Source organism: Papio anubis, chromosome 14, assembly GCF_008728515.1.
Source record: "Papio anubis isolate 15944 chromosome 14, Panubis1.0, whole genome shotgun sequence".
NCBI lineage: Eukaryota > Metazoa > Chordata > Mammalia > Primates > Cercopithecidae > Papio > Papio anubis.
In genome coordinates, this window is record NC_044989.1 from 6392829 (window position 1) to 6415349 (window position 22521).

Consider the following 22521-nt stretch of genomic DNA (forward strand, 5'->3'; position numbering starts at 1 on the left):
TACTAAGCACAGTGATTAAAAACATAGATTTTTTTTAACCAAATAGACCTACATTCAGATCCTTTCTTCAAAAGCAGGCATTGTGCCCTGTTACCTCCACACAGAGCCCACGGAAGAGTGAGCACAGGGTTGACTGATACATAGGCATGAAGACATGATAGGGTTAAAGCCAGGGCTGTTTCTCTGTGCAAACACCCTCCTTTTCACCCCAAATAGGCAAACATCTCTGAAGTCACAATGACTCAGCCGACACCAACAGGTTTGGAAGAATTCAATGTTTGTAAACCAGAACCTTCTCACGGATATGCTTCCTCATTAATCTAACAGTGCTCAAATCTTTCCACCTGCAGGGATGCTTTCTTCAAAGCAGAGATCTATCAAATCTCTTTAGTACCTAGAACGAAGTAAGGAGAGACTGGAGGATGGGAAAGGAGTCCTGTCCCTCTCTGCTTTTCCCAGGAAACCGTTCCACTGACAGTGAGGCCAGCATTCACTTTCCATCACCACTCAATTTTGACCAGACTGTCCCACCAATGGTAAGAACTCTGAGGAAAGCCGAATTATCTCTCATGGGAGCTACGGTGGAGTAGAAATTGTCCATCCCCAGCACTGCTGCTGATACTGATAGAGGAAATTATGCTCAGCACTGTTCTATATCAATATTCTGACCTCCCATCAGATTATATACCTTAGTTCAAACTTAACAACACACCGGTATTCTTTCTCTTTGAAAATGTCTTTTTTGTTAGCACTTTTGAAAAAAACAGAAGGGACATAATTTCTGGGTTTCTTTTTATGAGTTGATTAAAAATCATTCATATTCATGGGGACATAGAAAGACTAACTTCATGTACCTTAAAATAGAGTTAAAGAAGTAATAACCCTTAATTTATTTCCCAATAAATTCCAAACAGAGCAGTTACTTTTTATTAAAATAATCTATGTGACATCAAGTCTAACAAATTTCTGAAAAGTCACATAGAAAATTACAGGAAAGGGTAACTTATCCAATTGTTCACTAAATTGAAGTTCATTTCCTTACAGTCTCCCTATTGTAATTATTTTTGATCCTTTTGATTTTAAAGTCTTGCATTTTTTAAATTGATAAGCTGAACTGAGTCGATCTATAAGGAGATAGAGTTTAAATCTTAAATTCAAAACAATCCTCCTTTTGATTTTAAAGTCTTGTGTTTTTTAAATTGATGAGCTGAACTGAGTCTATCTGTAAGTAGGTAGAGGAGAAATCTTAAATAAATTCAAAATCAATCCAAAACCTTTTTCACCTTCTGCTTTCAGCTATTAATTCTTATGTTATCTATAGCTCTCCTTTTCCCAGATTCTTGTATCAGAAAATGTATCTATAGCATTTAGGGAGGATTCAATTTTAAGGAAATATTTTAGAGAAAGAAGGTGAAAGACGAAGAATACAAAATAAACGTACAATGAGTAATAATTACAGTGTGTTTTTGTGTGTGTGTGTATATATATATATATATTTCATATGTTTCAAAACCTACACTTGCAAAATTTCATTTCAGAAAGAAAAACCTATCAAAGCATATCATTTTAATTATACTTCTATTACCAGGGGACTATGAAAGTGTATATTAAATTAATGAAATGGATTGCCTTGGTTCCACAGTGGTTATTAGCAGGAAGAGCTCCCAGTTTTCATATTATGTACATCACTAACTTTAATTGCATTAGGCTGAGCTGGGAGAACTATTTTTAGGAAATATTTCATCCTCAATACAATTTCTGTTGGCTGTCTGCCTACTACTGCTCCAGGACTGAGAATTCTCTCATAAATGTTAACTTCTTATTTCTGTCAGTCATGCTTTCTCACATACCACCTAATGAAAACTACCCAAATGACTTAGCTTAGGCTCCTGGGAGGACACCAATGGAGCAGGACAGGTGAGGTTTCCTTGTTGGCACTCAGGGACAAGTGCGTGGTCATGCAACATCTGGATGTGCATCCACGTGTGACCCTACACAAGCACACAGAGGGACAGTGACAAACCTGGGATTCCTGCAGCTCGGGGAAGTTACTGCCCATGCAATCCAGAAGATGAAGATGTTATAAAATAAAAAAAACTGAAGCACAGAGGAAATGAGCTCTCTGCTATTTGTGCCTAGCAACTCACTGAGGTTTCTGAGTCTGACCTCAAATTACTGGTGGAATCTATGATGGTAAATACAGGGTGTTTAATGTCATAGTATTTCTGGTGCCAAGATCTCTACCAGAATCTAGGAGTTACAAACCTGATAAAGAATTTAGAAATTATGTACTCCAAAACTTCCACTTGATAGATAAGCCCACTGTGAACAGTTGACATAGCTTTTGAGAAGGAAAATTTGGCAGAATCTCTTGAAATTTAAGACATGCATAACTTCAACCTGGCAAGTTATCTGCTTAGAAATATATCTATCTACCTCCTCATAATGTGGGCAAAGATATGTGGAGTACTGTTTATAATTAAGAAAAAATAGAAATAACCTGAATACTTAGTAATAGGGAATATTTGAATAAAGTAAGGTGTATTCATACTACAAAACAGCATAGAGTTGTTTTTTTAATATGTCTCAGATTATATATTACAAGGCCTGCAATATATATTAATTGAGAAAACCAATTCACTGTATACTAGATGGAATATGACTTTATTTAGGTAAAATGAGTTGTGCAATGCAATTTATAAATTAGGTAACCCAAAAATTTGTATGTGAAATTTACATCTACACATCATGCATATTTTACATACATATGAAATAGATTTGTTTATGTATTATATATATGGGTAAATATGCATACACATACGTAACTTTAGGGAAAGTTAAACAATAAACTTTTAATAGAGATGGGGAATGAGGAAAGAGAAGGTTATGGGGATAGATGTTGTACTTTTTTATTCTATATTCCTTTACATTTTTCATTTTGCCATAATAACCATGTATTCACATATTACTGCATAACTAAAAATGTATACAGGTTTTTTTAAGGAAGCTATAGCCAACAGAAGAAGTTACTTGCATGTTCAAAATCATTCCACTAATTTATGGTAGAACTGAAATAAGACAGAGAGGATGAGCACTCTGGGATAAAATCATGACTGTGACAGATCTTAGAACTGAAAGACCTCAGGACTTGATAACAATGGCAAACCCTTGTCTATGACTAACAGTACTCAAGATACTGCTTTAAGTGCTTTACTCATATTAATTTATTTAATCCTCAAAATAATCCCATTAGGTGCCCATTAATATCTCATTGGTAATACTTTTGCAACATGGGCATTGTAATCCCCTCCGTGGTATGCATACCCTACATTTGCTTCCTCAGACTGCCTCTGAGGTTGCCTTTGGTCAATGAGACAACAGGAAAAGTGATATAAGCAGAAACTTGAAAAGTCCTTGGAGGTCAGGGCTTGTCTGTTTTTACCTCTGGGACCCCTCCAACATCATGTGAAAGAGCCTAGACTTGCCTCCAGAGCAAAGAAAGAACACCTGGAGAGAGCTTGAGCCATCCTTGTCAAACCATTGTCTATCTGAGACCTCAGACACAGCAAAAGAGGCCTCCCCAGACCATCAGGAATGCTGAGGGGCCTACCTGCTCACAGACACAACCCCTATTTCTCAGATAAGGCAACTGATACCAGATAATTTGTAAGTGGCAGAGCCAGGAAACAAATCCAAGCAGTTAGCTCTAGAATCTAGCTTCTTAATCACCAAGTTATGTACTTGATTGGCACTCATGATAAGGAAAGACACACCCCTGCATCATGAAGTGAATTTGTCCCAAGGAAGGGGCAAGCCACAGCATAGGATGGAAGAGGCCATTTCAAAGGGTCAGAGGTGGAAGCATTTATGTCCTCAAGTGTCTGTCTTTGTGGATGTGAAGTAAGAAAGCAAGAACTAACCACCCTAGAGGGGTTAACAAGAACAAGGATTGGCAAAGACAGGCTGATGACCAAATCCAATCCACCATCTGATTTATATAAAGTCTTATTGGAACATAGGGGGCCCATCAGTTTCTACATTGTCTGTGGCTGACTTGCATTACAATGGCAGAGTTGAGCAGTCCCAACATATGCCTTCTAGAGCTGAAAATATTTATTATCAAGACCTTTTTAGAAAAAGTTCGCCAACTCATGATGTAGAAGGGGAGACAATTAGTGGGGTCTAGAGATAAAGTTGGAGACCCAGACATTATAGTTATCAAGGGACTTCACTGGAGGCTGAGGAATTTAGATGTCACATGACATGTCATTAGAGAACTCCTCCAGGACCCACATGGAGGAGGGAAGAGGAGCCCTGAGAAACTGACATCTGGAAAATAAGACTAGAGTGAAGATAAGCCAGTCTGGAGACCAGCAAGAGGTGTATCAAAAATGATGTTATGAGATGAGGAAGCCTCTAGGCTAGGAGTGATAGAAATATCCAAGAGAAGAGGATGTGGATGCAGCCTTGGAGTGAGGCAAAAATTGCCTAGATGCAAATGATTCTTGGTCCTGTGAATGGCTAATACTTCAGCCTATTGCAATGGGTGAGAGGTAAATTTGGCAGTCACCTCTGCAAAATCAGGTGATTATTAGTGTTGGTGCAAAAGTAAAGGTAATGGCAAAAACCGTAATTACTTTTACACCAAACTAATACTTTGTTATTAGGTTGGTGCAAAATATTATTCTAATGTTTTAATTCTAAAACATTAGAATACTAATGTTTTGCCACTACCTTTAATAGCAAAACCACAATTACTTTTGCAGCAACCTAATAGTAGGATGCAGCAGTAAGTTCTCCACCTCCCCTCCTCCCTAGAGGAGACTGTTATTTTCTCAAGAACTTACTCTCACCACCACTCTCATCTTGTTCTTTCTCCCAGGTTGTCAAACAACTTCCACCCACCACTGTCTGAGAGCAGGGAAGCTAGGCGGAGGGTCCAAGCCAACCTCCAATTCCATTATATATGAACTGTATCTTGATAGGTTTACTTTATTTGCTCATATTGATATTCCTTCTTCCAAATTAGGAAATTTAGTATCAGAAAATGTGTTCTGTGGAATATTGCACAAATTTAAAAAAGGGTGGAAGAGAAGAAAATTAAGTCCAGGTGAATCTATTTCCAAAGTCTATACTTTTTCAGCTAAAGTGTGAACAATGGGCAATCTTATTTATTTTTCTCAGAATTCACTTTCTAATTTAATTTTATGCCTAATTTGCGGTACAAAAATCTATATTTACTATCACAATTTACCTTTTCTTCCATTCTGTGGCACTAGAAAGGGTAAGTTTTGACCAAATGCAGCCTCCTCTGAGCCCTCTTCTCAACAAGCCTCAAACTTAGCCTATAAGAACTACAGACTCTCAACACAAATGTTTTTGTCCACTCCTCTCACCTGCCAACACATGAAGAGACTTGAAAGCACTAGCATAGTGTCTAACAGCTCAAAGCCATGTCTCTAGGACCACAACTCTAGTCCCCTCTTAAATTTCTGTCTGGGAAACCCCAACGCTCCCCAAAAAACTTGCCGTTCATCCAGCCAATACCTGAAGACAGGACCGTGTCTCCCAGTCTCTGTGGGAGGACAGGGACCTATCTTCCCTAAGAAAAAACTAATCACATTGACCAGCCAACATCTCCACTTTCCTGCTTTTTGTCAATTTCCACCTCCCTGCCTCTGCTTCTGTCCTGGCTAGTTCCCTTCCTACTCCCTAGTTCTCCCTTTAAAATAATCAGTCACTCCTGCAAAAACCTAAGAGGAGCTTGGTTTCCAGGACTCTCTCCCCTACTGCTATAGGCTGAATAAAATCTGCTTTCATCACCTTCCACTCTTGTCCTTCCTTATTTACCTGACAGTTTCCCTCTCTCCCATCCTCCATTGGACCCACTCCTGCCCCATAGCTGAGCTTTAAATGGAAAGCAATTCTTTCAGAAATATAATCTCTATTGTGCATGCCTTAGCTCAATATTTCTTACCAAAACCTTGCCGTGTGAGAAATATTCTCCTTATTTTTCCAGATGAGGAGACTGAGGTTCAGAGAAAATAAATCATAAAGTAACAAAACAATCAAGTTGTAAGACAGAAACAGGGTGTAAACCCACATCTCTTAAACACTGGGTTTGAGTGCTGTTTTCTGGAAACCAGATAGTTGACAAAGTCTTAACGGAAGTTAACATTTGAACGTTGTTCTGAGCTATTGGCTCTCATCATCAACTGAAAAGAAAGATGAGAAGTTTGTAATTTATTCTTTTTATCTCATCCCACCCAGTTGATCCTAGAAAGTCACTGGTTCCTCCAAGACATCTACTGCTTTAGCTTTTGTTCACTCAGCTCCAAGACAGAGAAGACACTTCTTTACCCATTTCTTTCATGAAATGATTTTAATTCTTCCATCGTGCTGAGCATTCTTCTGTGAATGTCACTGAGAGACACAGAGTGACATTTTCTCTGGGAAACTGCACCCCCAGCAGTTCATCCATGCCCTCCTTCTACAAATGAGGCTCAGAGTAATTCAGCTTCAGATCACATTGGTTTTTTTTTTTTTTTTTTTTTTTTTTCTGAATCTATGGTTTAAACATAGTTATTTTTTATGTGATCATCTAAAACTCCTAAAATCTGTCTGCCTGATCTAATGCTAAGACACTATTCTTTGTTCTTCATTTCTGTCATTGGTTTTCTTGGTTTAACATGCAGGTCAAAATATCTAGTCCAGTTTAATTACATTGTATTTGGCTTATATTGTTTTGGCCAACGAATAGCTTTCTTGATCCTGGCTCTTTTATATTCTCTATGATCACAACTCAGAAGTGGCTGGTTAAAAACCATACTTTTGTTCAGTTTAAGACTCCAAGTGAATATATCCCCAAACTCTTTAATTGCCTTACAAGAGAACTGCCAGTGGGTGCACAGCTCCTACACAGCTAACTCCCATGTTTGCACTCAAGAGCATGACGGCGATGGGACTTCCCACTTTTTGGGAAAGAGTGCTTTCTTTTCACAGTGTGTGCATTTTGCACTGGCTTTTTTCCCCCAGAGGTAGTGAGATCAACTGTGTTTTTAATTTAAAAAATCTGTTAATGCCATGAATCCAGGATATGTCATGTGAAGAAAATGCAATTAGGCAAATCTAATAGAAGTCATGATAAATGCACACCAAATATTTTTACTTAAATTAGCATATAATAACTAATATTTGCCACATGCTTTACACTAAATGTATTCCCTAATTTGATAAATATGGAAATATTTAATAATTTGTGTACAGGTCGTATTACCTACCTTCCTGTACAGATGAGGAAACTATGAAGAATATATGCTTGCGATATGTTTTATGTCACATAGGCTAGTTAATATTTATTAAAAAATCCCAAGGGAGGAATGTCTGGTTCATGATGGTGAACTAAATGCTCTTTTAACTCACACCCCCAAATGAGACAGATAGCGGTTTAACTCTCCCAAAATAGTAATAAAATTTAAAGAAAACATAGTGAATAATCCAATTAAAAATAAAACATTAGAAAATAGATGCTGCTTAAAAGATGAGCATTTAAATACAAGCAGAGATAAACGTAAAAACTGAAGAAAGGAAAAAGATAACCAAAAGAAAGCTGGTATATCTACCATAATTTAAAACAAAGTAGACTTTATAGCAAAAAAAAAAAAAAAAAAAAACTACTAGAAAATATGAAAGGCATTTCAAAATGATAATAGAAATCAATAGAAAGATACAATGGCTCTAAATGCACTTACTAACCCAGCTTCAAAATACATAAAGTAACAGTTGATAAAATTAAAAGGACATAATAAGAAATCCAAATTCAACACTGAAAATTTTACCACATATCTCTAGACATTATATTTCAATAGAAATATAATATTGAATAAATATAGTCAGACACAAATATGTGCATATTAATGATTGCTTTTACAAAAAGTTCAAAGTTAGGCAAAACTAATCTATGTTGACAGAATTCATAGTTGTGCTTATCTTTGTGAAGATGGTGAGTACTGACTTGGAGAAAGCTCAAGAGGGGATTCATGTTTCTATTAATTTTAGATTTCTCAATCTGGGTATTATTCACTTCATGCAAACCCACAGGGCTACAGTCTTATGACATATACTCAGTTTTGTACATTTGTTTTAGTTTTGTAAATAAGGCAAATTATTTCTCTCTTCTGCTCTCAATTCCCTGATATTTCCCCTCAAACTGTGAATAACTTTGAACAGGTAACCATTGACCTCATTGCCTCTCCTGGCAGGTCTCAGTTCATACAACCTAGAGCCATATTGCTGACATACCAGGCAGTGACCAAACTGCCTGCATCCCTACTCCAGCCCCAAATGCCTTGCTTCTCCTTGGACATCCAAAGCAAGCAACTCCCTCCTTAGAATTCTCTTTCAAGAAGGCGCTTCTCCCAAATTGCTTCCTCATTCAGGTTGCGAATGTTACCTTATCAGAAAGGCTTTGCCTGACCATCATATCTAAAGTAGAAACCTCCTTCAATTTTTTGTTTCTTTGCTCTTCTTTAATGTTCTTCACAGAGCTGATCACTATGTAAAATTATATTGTATGTCTATTTGTGTATTTTTTGTCTACTCCCCTAGGGGCAGAGTCATGATATTTATTTTTCACTTTTATATTCACAGAACTTTGAATAATATATGAAGTATTCAGTGTTGAAGAATTGAATGAATAAGTGAAATGAGCTAAAGTTCCATCTTTCATGGCTGGAATTTAATAGTCATCATCTAAAATAATATTAAAAGCACGTTATTTAACTCTGTAAAGATAACCAGAACTAAAATAAAATATGAAGAGTGTGAGATTTGGAAGTGACAGAGTAGAGAATTGTCGCTTTTCTTTACAAGAATTTATGCGTTATTTACTATCGAATTTAACACTTTTTTATGTTTTTAGCTTTAAAACATGAAAAAATAAAGGAAATAAAAATATAGGAAATGGGCTCTAAGTTCCATTATTTTGCTCTAGACTCTACGCTTTCGTTATTTATCTGTCATCCTTACCTTCTTAACTGCTTCTACTAGATGCTGTTGACACTGATGTATTTACAATATTGAGCCACTTTTCAGGCTATAGTAGCCCTTTGTAACCAAATGGGATTGTTCTAAATACAAGGGAAAATCTCTGCATTAACTATGGTGGAATAAATGGTGGGGGTCCACCTGAGTACACCCATGGGTGACTGGCTGTGATGTAATGAATAACTCATACTGACTGAGCAGGTTGGAAGTGTGCTGAGGCTCCCCTGATCCTGAGGTCTGCACCCTGTTGTCTACGCAGAGTTCACACATCTGGGCAAGTATGCAACATCTCCATCAACACACAGGAAAGCAGAAAACAATTATCCAGTTAATGTCATGCAAAGAGGGTACTAGAGTGTAGGGAAATAAGACATTTTGTTTGATATCTTATTAAAGGTGTTATGTATATGGATTTAAAGAATGCATCCTAATTTTCTTTACTTGTCATGTGTCTTTGATGGGTTGTTCTATAATGTGTGACAAAGCTTTAGTATTCGTTAAGTCAAAGTTCAACAGGGAAGAAAACTAAAACTATGGCAGACTTGCATTTCCTTAAAGGCACATGTGCTGAGATTTCTGTTTCATTTTTACTTTTCTGTATAACCCTAATTTTCTTCAAGCTAAAACAATATAATTGTTCTGTCAAGAAAATCAAATGGATTACAGCCACATGGTGTGTCTTCTGTGAATGAACATCAGAGAGTTGCTGTGTGCTGGGTTCAGTTTGGTGATCTTGCAAGGTGAGGGAGCTGAACTGCATCTCTGTCCCTGTCTCCTTATGAACCAGTGATGTCCCCTCAGCCCTTCAATAAGCAGAGCATGTACCAATTTGAGGATATTTCCCCCAGATTTTACCATGTTTGGGTTCATCTTTTCATTTTGCTATCTGTGCAAGAATTAAGTATATTTCCCCAAAGAGGCTTTTCCCAACCACCTCTCTAAAATTACACATTCATTCCTTCACTTCACCATCTCAATTTGTTTGCTGCTTAGCAGCATCTGTAATTATTTTATTGACGTACATTTATGTGTTTATTCTCGCTGGGCTGTGAGCTCCAGGATGGTCGGGACTACTTCTGTTGTTTCATTCCCAGCAATTCCCTACACCTAAATCAGTGTCTGGTGCGATGATGGGAAAGAAAAGAAACTGGCTGGGTGAATAAAGAGGTAGATTGAAAAGGAAGAATTGTCACAGTAGACATTTCCGTAGAAGCACTAACGTACTCAACAATGAGTTGCTGAATGTGGAATGATATATTAGGTTTTTAAATAATATTTCAGTTGGTAAAGTGTATTAATGTCCATTATCATCACTGGATGCTGTCAGCAGCCCTGGATAAGTGCAGAGGAAAGGCTCAGAAACATTCTGTGATTGATCCTAGGTCAACCAGCCAACAGATGACAGAGCCTGGAACCCTGGGCCTGCGTTCTCACAAACCACACTCCCTCCACTGCGCTGCAGCTGCCTCCTCTAAAAGACATTTTGTTCCTTGTCTCTACCAAAATTATTTATAATCTCTAGCACTTTGCTTCATTGCAGTAATAGCAATATTTGCACAAAACAAAACCATCTGATAAATCTACCAATGCCTTGGTTTGAGAGGCAGCTTTTTTCCCCTTTTCCTATCACTGCTGCTACACGCAATGCTGTTTTGCCAAAAAGTGTCACATGGAACTAGCACCTACCCTACATCAATTGAACTTCTAGGTGCATTTAGACATTTAAAAAAAGTCATTTGCACTTGGATTAATTAATGTAGAGATTAACTTTTTTAATGGATGCAGTATCATTTCTCAGCAGTCTAGACATTCACATATTCACGAGTGACCATATCAGTGATACTCATATAAATCTGGAAGTGAATAAAATGAGTTGGGTCTGTCAGTGTCTTTTCTGAAGCAAGCAAACAAAAAGCTCACCTACTTCAGTGTGACCTACACGTCCAATTCCATGGGATATTTTGAACTGTTGAGACTTATGAATGTGATGAAAACAGGAGAGATTTAGGAGTTCAACTGGTAACGGTTCTCTAATAATGTGGTATGTGAATTCCTAGAAAACTACTTAATAACTAGAAAAGAGAGTTGTTTTCAGGGCCAACTTAAAGTAAATTAGGAGCTATTTCTTTATTTAAAACACACACACACACACACACGCCACGCTGTGGTATAACGGTCTTTTATTCAACGAAAGAAGGATCCTGACAAGAAAATCCTCATACCATATTCTCTGTTACAGCGCATGTTTTACTAAATCCTCCTTTCCTTCCAGAACTGTGAGACTTTGACAGCAAGTCACTTAACTCTGTCCAGCAGCAGCTGTGTGGGTTTTGCATAATTAATTATTTATACCAAGGCAGACACAGTAATTAACATCCAGATGAATATAATATTCTGATCAGAAATACTTTGCATTTCAGCCATCCCTCAAGCAAGTAGCTGTCAAAACCGGACTGTTTGACAGAGTGGGGCCTGCCAAAAACCTCCCAGACATCTGTTCTGTAACAAAAAGAACAGATTCTCAAAGCAGTGTGTACATATATTCACTGGTTTCAGTAGGCAAGGAATAGTTGATTACCTTTTCACAAATTCCGGTCAATTTTGTCTGGTTCCAAGAACATCACTCAGCATCTCACAGAAGGGCTGAATTTTAAATGAAAAGTCTATGTCTCTGTGGGTGCCAGCCTCGCAAATGCAGTCAAATAAAAAATCCTGTTCAGTTACTCTTCAGATCTGTGAATGGAAGTGTCATGACATTACTTTCATCCTTCCATGGCTAAAAAACCAATAGTCTATGAATTATTCTTAACAACCATGTAGCTCCTTGACACCAAATTATATTGCCACTTGTATAGAAAAATGGAAATACATGAATTGTATTAAAATTTGTAGATTTTTCAAGAAATAGTGGGACAACATCACCAACCGGCAGCTAGACTGTGTTTATGCAGATTAACGCAGGGCTTCCAATGCAGTTCACATTGCTTCCTGGACATAGTTGGATTTGGATGCTCCCCTGATCATTTTATCAATTCCAAGCAGAGTGGCCACTGCCAAGACATATAATTACTGCCCAGGGCTGGCGATTGTGACTAATATGACTAGATGGATTGGATTATTTATAACCCAATTAATTATTTTGATGTCAACCTGGAAATATGGATTGGGAATCAAAAGACCATGATACTAGTTTCAGTTCCATCTTTTAGGATCATTTTTACATTGGGCCAATCTCTGGACTACTGTAAGCATCAGCCTCGTCATGTGCAAAATGGGAATAGTTAACTTATCTTGTTTATAGATAATGTTTATAAAAGCTTTTTGAGAACTTTCGAGATCTAGGTTATAATATCAAATTCTGATGATAATACCAGATGTACATAAGGACATGTTTTTGCTCCAGGGACACTGACACTTTTTTTTTTTACTTTCTAGTATCAGCTGGCTCATTTTTAAGATTGTTAGATGATTTAGCAAATAAAAATATAGGCTGAGCTGGGCGCGGTGGCTCAAGCCTGTAATCCCAGCACTTTGGGAGGCCGAGACGGGCGGATCACGAGGTCAGGAAATCAAGACCATCCTGGCTAACACGGTGAAACCCCGTCTCTACTAAAAATACACACACACACACACACACACAAATTAGCTGGGCGTGGTGGCGGGCACCTGTAGTCCCAGCTACTCGGGAGGCTGAGGCAGGAGAATGGCGGGAACCCGGGAGGCGGAGCTTGCAGTGAGCTGAGATCCGGCCACTGCACTCCAGCCTGGGCGACAGAGAGAGACTCCATCTCAAAAAAAAAAAAAAAAAAAATACAGGCTGGGTGTGGTGGTTCATGCCTGTAATCCCAGCTCTCAGGGAGGCAGAGGCAGGAGGATAGCTTGAGCTCAGGAGTTCAAGACCTGCCTGGGCAATATAGTGAAACTTTGTTCGCCACAAAAAAAGAAAAAAATACAAAATGCTCAAGTAAATTTGAATTTCAGGTACAATAATTGAGTAATTTTTCAGTATAAGTATTTCCCATGTCATATTTAGAAATAATTGTATACAATTAATTTATTGCTTATCTGAAATTCAAACTTAATTGACCAACTGTATTTAACACGTATTTGTCTAGTATTCACACTGCTTTTTTGCTTGAACAAAATGTCACCTGACAATGCAAGGGAGACCCATGTGACTCTTCTGCCTAAACAAAATGTAAAAGATGTCATGTCTTTGCACAACCACGTATTTAGAAACACTAAGCCCTTCTTTTTCTTTTGCGTGTTTGTCACTGCACACCTCCCTCTATCTGTGTATTTCTAACTAATGAGTATGTGCTGGAGATAATGATATTATGATATTAGGGTATTAGGGTGAAAAAGGGGTAGGATGGGACAGGGAAGGGGTGGGAAAGATGTTTTATAATTTATAAAAAATAGGTGTACCTTTTCTTTTAATTGTGCTGATAATTACATAGTAATATTTAGTATTAATGCTTAATAGCAAAATTTCTATGGATTACATTATGTGTGTACTCCGGATTGCTCATACTCTTGCAAGTGGTAAAGCCTATCCCTACTGACCACTCCTCTTATCCAACAATCAATTAAGGGCAAAAAGCTTAAATAAGAATGCAAAAAAAAAAAAAGCCAAGAATTCCAATTTTTCCAAGGCTCTATTACTAGCTAAAAGATATTATAATCCTCACAGAGATACATCTTTCTTAAAAAAATAAAAAGGGAGGGTGGATGAAAGAGAGAAACAAAACACTTTATTTAAAAGGATATGAGAATATTTATAAACTTGTGTCTAGAAGGTAAGACCAACTAAAGAGTCATCCAACTTATGGAAAGATAGACATACTTTACAAGCCTATTGAGCATTATTACCAGACTGAAAAGAAAAAGAGAGAGGAATAAAATGAACTTTGTGGGGATATAAGAGTGTCCCAGAGAGGTTTGCCAAGCAAGATTTTTGAGGGAGCATCATTTCATTTAAAGAGGAAATGACTCAGTTAACTTAGATCTAATATCTGATGCCTTCATCTGCAGAACGGTCATGAGTCATATTCCAGAGAATGAACAGTGTAAGGAATAAGCATGAGGAATAAGCAAAATATCTCTGTCAACTGTTTATCATACTTGGGATGGGTGATTGGAACTGGCTGATAGAATGTCTTCTTAGGAAGGCTTTACCTAGGATTTATTACCTAGGGTTTATTTTCATCAGTCTGGAATGATATAAGAGCAAGGTTTTATGGTTCCTAAGACCCAACACCCTCCTGTGATGATTCTGGGGGTGTGTGATGATAGAAAAAAATCAGAAAGCTACAGAAAATCTTAATTTTAGTCCTAGTTCATACTCTATAAACTCACGCACATTCTTTTATCCTTTTGGATCTGCATTTCCTTCTTCTATAAAAATGAGGCCATTTACAAAAGTTTTCCTGGTTCATTGCCGCTTAGTAGCTCCAAACTTCTCCTTCAGACTGTGTAATTCACATTTGTAATAATTATCCTATTCCAGAGCCTAAATCCAACTGTGGACGTCAGAGAAGGGAGCTAGGATGCCTGATGGAGAACACTGCATCCTGCCCAGTATGAGGAAGGCAATTTCTAATCACAAAGGAGCCAAAGGAGAGTGGGCTCCCTGGTGAAATGTTTACCCAGGTGCTCATGCAGGTTTTAGCTGACCATTTACCGGGGATGCTATGGAGAAGGTTTACGCACTTGGTAGGAGCAGTTGATCTAGAAAAACTTTATATTCTTTTCCACATCTTAGAGCTGGGGTGCTGCCAAATCTCTTTGGTTGGTGGCTGCTTCTAGTCTTCGAAGCAAGTTTTTTGTTTGTGTTCCTTGACCAAGCCCTTCCCCTAATCTGCACTTAACAATAATTGTTCTATAATTCCAGACTCCTTGTTACTCAATCTCCTATTGCTGAAATACCCGTTAGTGAGAACTGGCCTCTCTTAGCTCAAGGCCTCACCTTAGTTAATGCTTGGTCCAGTCGAAAAACCCAGATGAATCCGCTGTCTGTCTTTCCACATTTGGTCTGTGTCAAGGTCACTATAACCCAGGCAAACAAAATCAAATAATAAATTGTTTGAATATGTAAACTTAACTCCCGTGACCTCTTCATACCTCTGATCCTGTCAATTTTATTCTCATGTGAATACAGATCTCAGTCTTAAGCTCCCAGTGCTTTGGTCCCAGTGCACATACCTCCCGAAACCCTTCAATGCAGCTGCCTCTTTCTTCTCAACTGATCCCTGCCATACCAGGTGAATTTGTGAGCAAACGCACTCAGTCCTGCTGCTGAGCTAGCAATTTTTGCTACTGCTAAGTGCTCCTCTTTATGATTTTATCCTTTTCCCTTAGTGAATTCACTTTATTGTTGAAATTATATACTCCATACCTTTTTTAAGTAAATTTATTTTTCCAGACTGGAGAAATTCTTTTTAGCTATTTGCAGTCAATCAAGTGTAAAACAATGGATTTCAACCACTAAAAATAACACTCAAGTGTTTTCTTTCATTGGCGTGACATTCTTATAAATTATTTTAAGAATCCCTGACAAGGTGAACAGCCATCCATGAGGCATGCACAGTGTATAGAAACCACAGAGATAATTGAGTGGGAATGAAAGAGTTATGAATTTCTGAATCTCTCATCTGGTGTGTTCACAGAGCATTGCTTTCCATACTAATTTAGGGATATAATCTACTAAGCGCACTTCGGAAACTAAAACCTGTGATTTGGGAAACATGTGACTAATCTTCTCACATGCAAATAAACACATGTGCAGCACTGGGTACTGTGTCTGGCAGCATTGGGAGTCTGTCTGTGGAGTGCCTCGAAGCATTATGCATTGTTATGTTGTTTCTGCAGGAAAATGTCTCTGTTTGCTGAGTCTCGGGTCTGTTTGGTGTGGAAATGTAGGTCAAATATTCATCTCTGACCTTTACTAATGGGACACTTTTGGGTTTCTTGGTGAATTGATTGCACAGTTTTGTCATTCCCACCTCACCTACCTGACAAAAGAGCTGCTGATTCCTAGGAATCGTAATTTGTTAGTTGCTTTGAACAATTATTCAACTCAACACAAATTTAGGAGCTTGCAAATTTTTCACTGATATTTCACCTGAGTATACTCAGTAAAGTACTCACAAGTTGGTTCATATCTGTATACTTTGTCCTCTTCGCAAATTTAGGATTTTGAAGGCCAACTTTCTTTCTTCCTAGTTCTGCATGCCCATGGTGCACTGAATGATGCTTGGCAAACAGTAATTCTCTAGAAAATGCTAAATCAGTGAAGATAAAATGTCTTGCTTGTATAATGCTGTGCAGTCTGGGCTAGTCAATATGTTTTCTTTACACTCATCATGATATATTTCAAATGCATTAGTATATTAATCTATTTGGAATATATCAAATAATTTGGAATACACAATCTGAACCTGAATATTTAAAGAGCTTAGAGCATGGGCTCTGTTAACACGCTAGAAGACAAAAAATTTGCTTCAGTAGAGAGAAAGAAAGAGAGCGAGAGATTGTTTCATTCTTGATACTCAAAAAAGGGAATAGGACAAAAATTTATAAATACACACACACACACACACACACATATATATATGTATGTATAGATAGAGAGAGAGAGAGAGATTACATCATTCAGTAGGCAAATAAAGTAATACAATGCTAATGATTTTTCATGTGTTACCTCATTTAATTTCCTCTAACCAGTCTGAAGGAGAAACTGAGGCTCAGATAAGTTGTGTAGCATGCACAAGTTTGAACAGGAATGAATACATCCAAGAATGAAATGATAGAGTGGATCTAATGTTTATTTACTTCCCAGGTAGTAAAACTGCATTTGGATCTATTGACATCCCAAATTGGGCAGTGTTGTACAAATAAGACATTTCATCATTTATTGACTTACTCAAAAGAGTTTTCTAAGGGCTTACTATTTGCCAAGCATCTTTCAGTGAACCATGGGTGTGAAAAATCAGAGAGAAAGGAAGCTGGCCCTCAAGAGTCTCATTTGTGAAGAGGACAAAATGCAGATATTTAACAGTGTGTGGGGTTGTTAACTAGTGACCACACTTAGTGTTCTCAGATGAAAGATCAACTTTGAAAATTTATCAGGTGCCTTTATTTCATTGTGCCAAATTACAAATTTATTTAACATGTTATCTTTCTATCCAGATCAACACAATTAGCCAACAGTTTTATAAAATTAGCAGAAAGCATTCAAGGGATTCAGAGGAGCTGAAGAGCTACTAATTTCTGGTCTACTAGAACACACTTTGAGTACAACATAGGTCAATTGCAAGGACTCTTTCCACACATGCTATTGTCTATGAAGGCACGGTACTGGGTGCTGGGTAGATACCTCTGTGTGGTTCCTGCTCTCAAGACAAATACTGTCCTGACTGGTGTCTCTGGTCTGAGAAGGCCAAGCATAAGTCTCAGTGATTTAATGAATCTCAAGAAAATATACTTCTTAATTTCATGTTTTTATTTTAATAGTACTCTCAAAAATAATAAAAATATTTTTGGGATCATCTCAAAAATCAGAATGTATCAACGTGCCATCACTGCACTTTTGTTCCCAGGGTCACTTTGCATTTGTCATCAGCCTGGGGCCACATTCAATAGCATCAACTACTGAGAAGAGAGAGAATTTTCAAGGCATATTTATCCAGAGTCAAGAACTTCTTCAAAGACTTAAAATATATAAACTAATTTAATTCTCACAATAATCCTAGAACAGTCTGACTATTATTATCATTTTACAGATTAAAAAGCTAAGGCACAAGCTAGTATGTGGCAAACCGAGGAATGGAACCTTTGAATGTGGCTGTAGAACCCACAGTCTTGACCTGAGGCTCACTAGAAAGGAAAAATATGGTGAAGAAGGAGGTGTCTCAAGACACATATGGGTATAAACATGTCTGTGTTATATAGTTACCATATTTGTCCATTTTCACACTGCTGTAAAAGAAGTACCCGGGACTGAGTAATTTATAAAGAAAAGAGGTTTAAGTAACTCACAGTCCCACATGATTGGGGAAGCCTCAGGAAACTTACCATCATGGCAGAAGGCAAACGGAAAGCAAGGCAAGTCTTACATGGTGGCAGGAGAGAGAAAGGGCAAGCGGGGGAAGTACAACACTTTGAAGCCATCAGATCTCTTGAGAACACACTCATTATAATGAGAACAGCATGGGGTAATCTGCCTCCATTATCCAATTACTTCCCACCAAGTCCCTCCCTTGACATGAGGATTACAATTTGACATGAGATTAGGGTGGGAGCACAAAGTGAAGCCATTTCATTCCATCCCTGGAACCTCCCATATCTCATGTCCTTCTCAAATTTCAAAACTAATCATGTCTTCCCAACAGTCCCCCAAAGACTTAACTCATTCCCTCATTAACTCAAAAGTCCAAGTTCAAAGTCTCATCTGAAACAAGTCTCTTCCACCTATGAGCTTGTAAAATCAAAAACATATTAGTCACTTCCAAGATACAATGGGGGTATAGGCATTGGGTAAATGCTCCCATTGCAAAAGGGAGAAATTAGCCAAAATCAAGGGCCAATTGACCAAAACCAAGCCCCATGCAAGTCCAAAACCCAGCAAGGCAGTCATTAAAATGTAAAGTTCCAAAATTATCTTCTTTGACTCCATGTCTCACATCCAGGGCACACTGATGCAAGAGGTGGGCTCTCAAGGCCTTGGGCAGTTCTGCCCCTGTGACTCTGCAGGATATAGCCCCTCCACCTGCTTTCATAGGCTGATATTGAGTGCCTGCAGCTTTTCTAGCCACATGGTACTAGCTGTTGGTGAATCTAACATTTTGGGGTCTGGAGGATGGTGGCTCTCTTCTCATAGCTTCACTAGGCAGTGTCCCAGCTGGGGACTCTGTGTGGGGTCTCCAACCTCAGATTTCCCTCTGCAATGCCCTAGTAGAGGTTCTTCATGAGGGCTCCACCCCTCCAGCAAACTTCTGCCTGGATATCCAGGGGTTTCCATGCATCATCTGAAATCTAGATGGAGGTTCCCAAACCTCAATTATTGACTTCTGCATACCCACAGACCCAATACTACATGGAAGCTGCCAAAGCCTGGGGTTTGCACCTTCTGAAGCCATGGCCTGGAGCTGTACCTTGGTCCCTTTTGGCCATGGCTGGAACTGGAGAAGCTGGGATACAGGGTACCATGTCCTGAGTCTGTACAGAGCAATGAGGCCCTGAGTCTGGCCCATGAAGCCTTTTTTTACTCCTAGGCCTCCAGGCCTGTGATGGGAGGATTTGCTGTGAAGGTCTCTGACATGCCCTGGATACATTTTCCCCATTGCCTTGGCTATTAACATTTCACTTCTCTTCACTTATGCAAATTTCTACAGAGGTTTGAATTTCTCCCCAGAAAATGGGTTTTCCTTTTCTACCACATGGTCAGGCTGCAAATGTTCTGAACTTTTATGCTCTGCTTTCCTTTTAAACAAAAGTTCTAATTTTAAACCATTGCTTTGTGAATGCATACACTGTTAGAAGCAACCAGGCTGATTCTTGAATGCTTCGCTGGTTAGAAATTTCTCTAAGTCTCTAGGAAGCACCAAATTTTCCCACACCTTCCTGTCTTCTTCTGAGCCCTCTGAACTCTTCCAACCTCTGCCTGTTACCCAGTTCCAAAGTAGTTTCCACATTTTCAGGTATTTTTGTAGAAATACCCCAGTTTCCTGGTACCAATTTTCCATATTAATCCATTTTCACACTGCAATAAAGAACTACCTGAGACTGGGTAATTTATAAAGAAAAGAGATTTAATTGACTGATAGTTCCACATATCTGGGGAGGCCTCAGGAAACTTACAATTGTGACAGAAGGTAAAGGGGAAGGAAGGCTCATCGTACATGGTTGCAGGACAGATAGCATGAGCGGGGATGTGCCACAGTTTTAAACCTTCAGGCCTCATGAGAACTCTCACTCACTATCATGAGTATAGCATAGGGGAAATCTACCCCCATGGTCCAATCACTTTCCACTAGGTCCCACCCCTGATATGTGAGGATTACTATTTGACATGAGATTTGGGTGAGGACACAATCAAACCATATCAGACAATAAAGATGGCTTATCATTCAAGTATCCATGAAAGTTATTCATATGATATGATTAAAATAAAGAAATTTGATTATTTCAATAACAAAAACTTGGTAAATTTAGACACCCATTTAAGTTCACTTTAATTCTTTGCAAATCAAGAATAAAGACAACATCATTAACTTGGCGAAATGTAGATACCAACAATCTATAATAGACATTGTTATTCATCCTGAAATATTAGAATAATTAACCTCAAAAGCAGGAACAAAGCAAGTGTGTGTATTACCATGCTTCCATTCAACACCGCACTGGTGGTTCTCACCAATGCAGTAAGTCAAGAAAATAGTAAGTCAAAATATAAGGAAGATAATATTATTCTGAAAGAGAAAACCAAAATGATACCACAGACAAATCATTAAATTTAATAAAATGATTTAGTACATTGGAAGTCACAAATTCAATATATGTTAGACAGGATTCAATCAGGGAAAGAGAATCTGCTCTGGTATTTAAAACAGAAAATGGTTTAATTCAGGAAATTGGAGGCTGTGTTAGTGTTCAGCTGTTGCTATAAAAAATTGTGACAAACTAAGTGGCTTAATACAGTTAATATTTATTCTCTTGCAGTTTGGAGGCTATATGTCCACAATCAAGGTGTCAGCAGGGCCACAGTCTCTCTCAAGGCCTATGAGAGAATCCCATCATGCCTACTCCAGCATCCAGTGGTTACCGGCCAACCCTGGAAATCAAAGGCTTGTGGCTGCATCACTCCACCCTTCACCTCTGTCTTCGCAAGAACTTCTTTCCTATGTATCTCTGTCCTATACTATATTTCTTCTCTTCTCAGAAGGTAGTTGCATCCCTCTGCCCTTCAGCTCTGTCTTCACAAGGTCTTGTTTACTGTGTGACTCTGTCCATCACTATATTTCTTCTCTTCTTCTCAGAAGGTAACTGCATCACTCCACCCTCCACCTCTGTCCTCACAAGGCCTTCTTTCCTGTGTCTCTGTCACTGTACTTATTCTCTTCTTCTCAGAAGGACAGCAGTCATAGTGGATCTGGGCACTCCTATGCTTCAGCATGACCTATTCATAACTAAGTACATCAGAAAAGACCCTATGTCCAAAGAAGGTTTCATTCACAGGTATCAGGGATTAGGACTTCAATATATCTTTTTTGGATACATAGTTTAGCCAACAACAGAGGCTTCTGAAGTCTTTCAAGGGCCAGGGAACAGAGAATAGAGAAGTCATTGTAGTTTATGGAACCGAGAAAATGATGCTGATAATCTTGGTCACATGAAGCAACAAAGCCAGTGAATTTCTAGTAGATACCCAGATGCCCACATCTGCTGACAGATGAAGACTGCACTGCCTGTGGCTTCCGTGGAAGCAAGTAATGCATTGCTTCCCTTAGACTCAGATGACTCACTCAGGCACAGAGTCTAAGCCAGTGAGCTGGCAAGGCAGCAAGGCATCCCGGGAGGCAGGGCATCTAGCTTTCCAGTCTCTGTAATAATCTAGAATGTTTGGGATGAATATGAGCATCAGTGGACAATATTAAACACAATTTACACACTCAACTGAATTTCTACTTATAAGAAACAGACAGAAAAATAAATTTAAAGATTTAAAATGGCATTTGTAATAGCAATATACATGAAACCTGAAAATAATTCTAACAAAATCTATGTAGTAAACTTGTGGAGAAAATGTAAGAATGTATTAAAATTCAAAGATTTATTGAATTGAAAGATAATTACCCTTCTTAGATGTGTTGATTCTTATGTTCATAGAAGCAATGTTTCTAGTAAAAAAATTGAACATCAAATACATGTCTAATAAAAAGAGAAGTAATAAATAAATTATAATATATTTACAAAATTAAGTATTATACAAAGGTGAAAATCATGAATTACAGCCATATGTAGCAAAAATATTGAATCTTAGAATCCTCATATTGGGTGGGAAAAAACGAATTGTAAAATAGTCCATATAGCATCATAACACTTTTTAATGTTCGAAAACAAGTAAAAAGGAGCAAGATATTATTTAATAAAATATGAATGAATATGAATATGTAGCACAACTATTTTTATAAGACAAAGGAATGATTAACATAAAATTGAGGCTAGTCAAGTTTTGCAGGAGACAGTGGGCGAGGAAACAGATGGAAGAGGCCCCCTTGGTGCTACTGGCAGTCTGCTAGGTCTTAGCTGGGTTGGTAAGGTCAGGAGTATTCATCTTATTAATGCACATTAAATTATAGATATATGCTACACAAATTTCTTTCTTTTTTTTTTTTTTTTTTTTTTGATGGAGTCTCACTCTGTCACCCAGGCTAGTGTGCAGTGGCACAATCTTAGCTCACTGCAAGCTCCGCC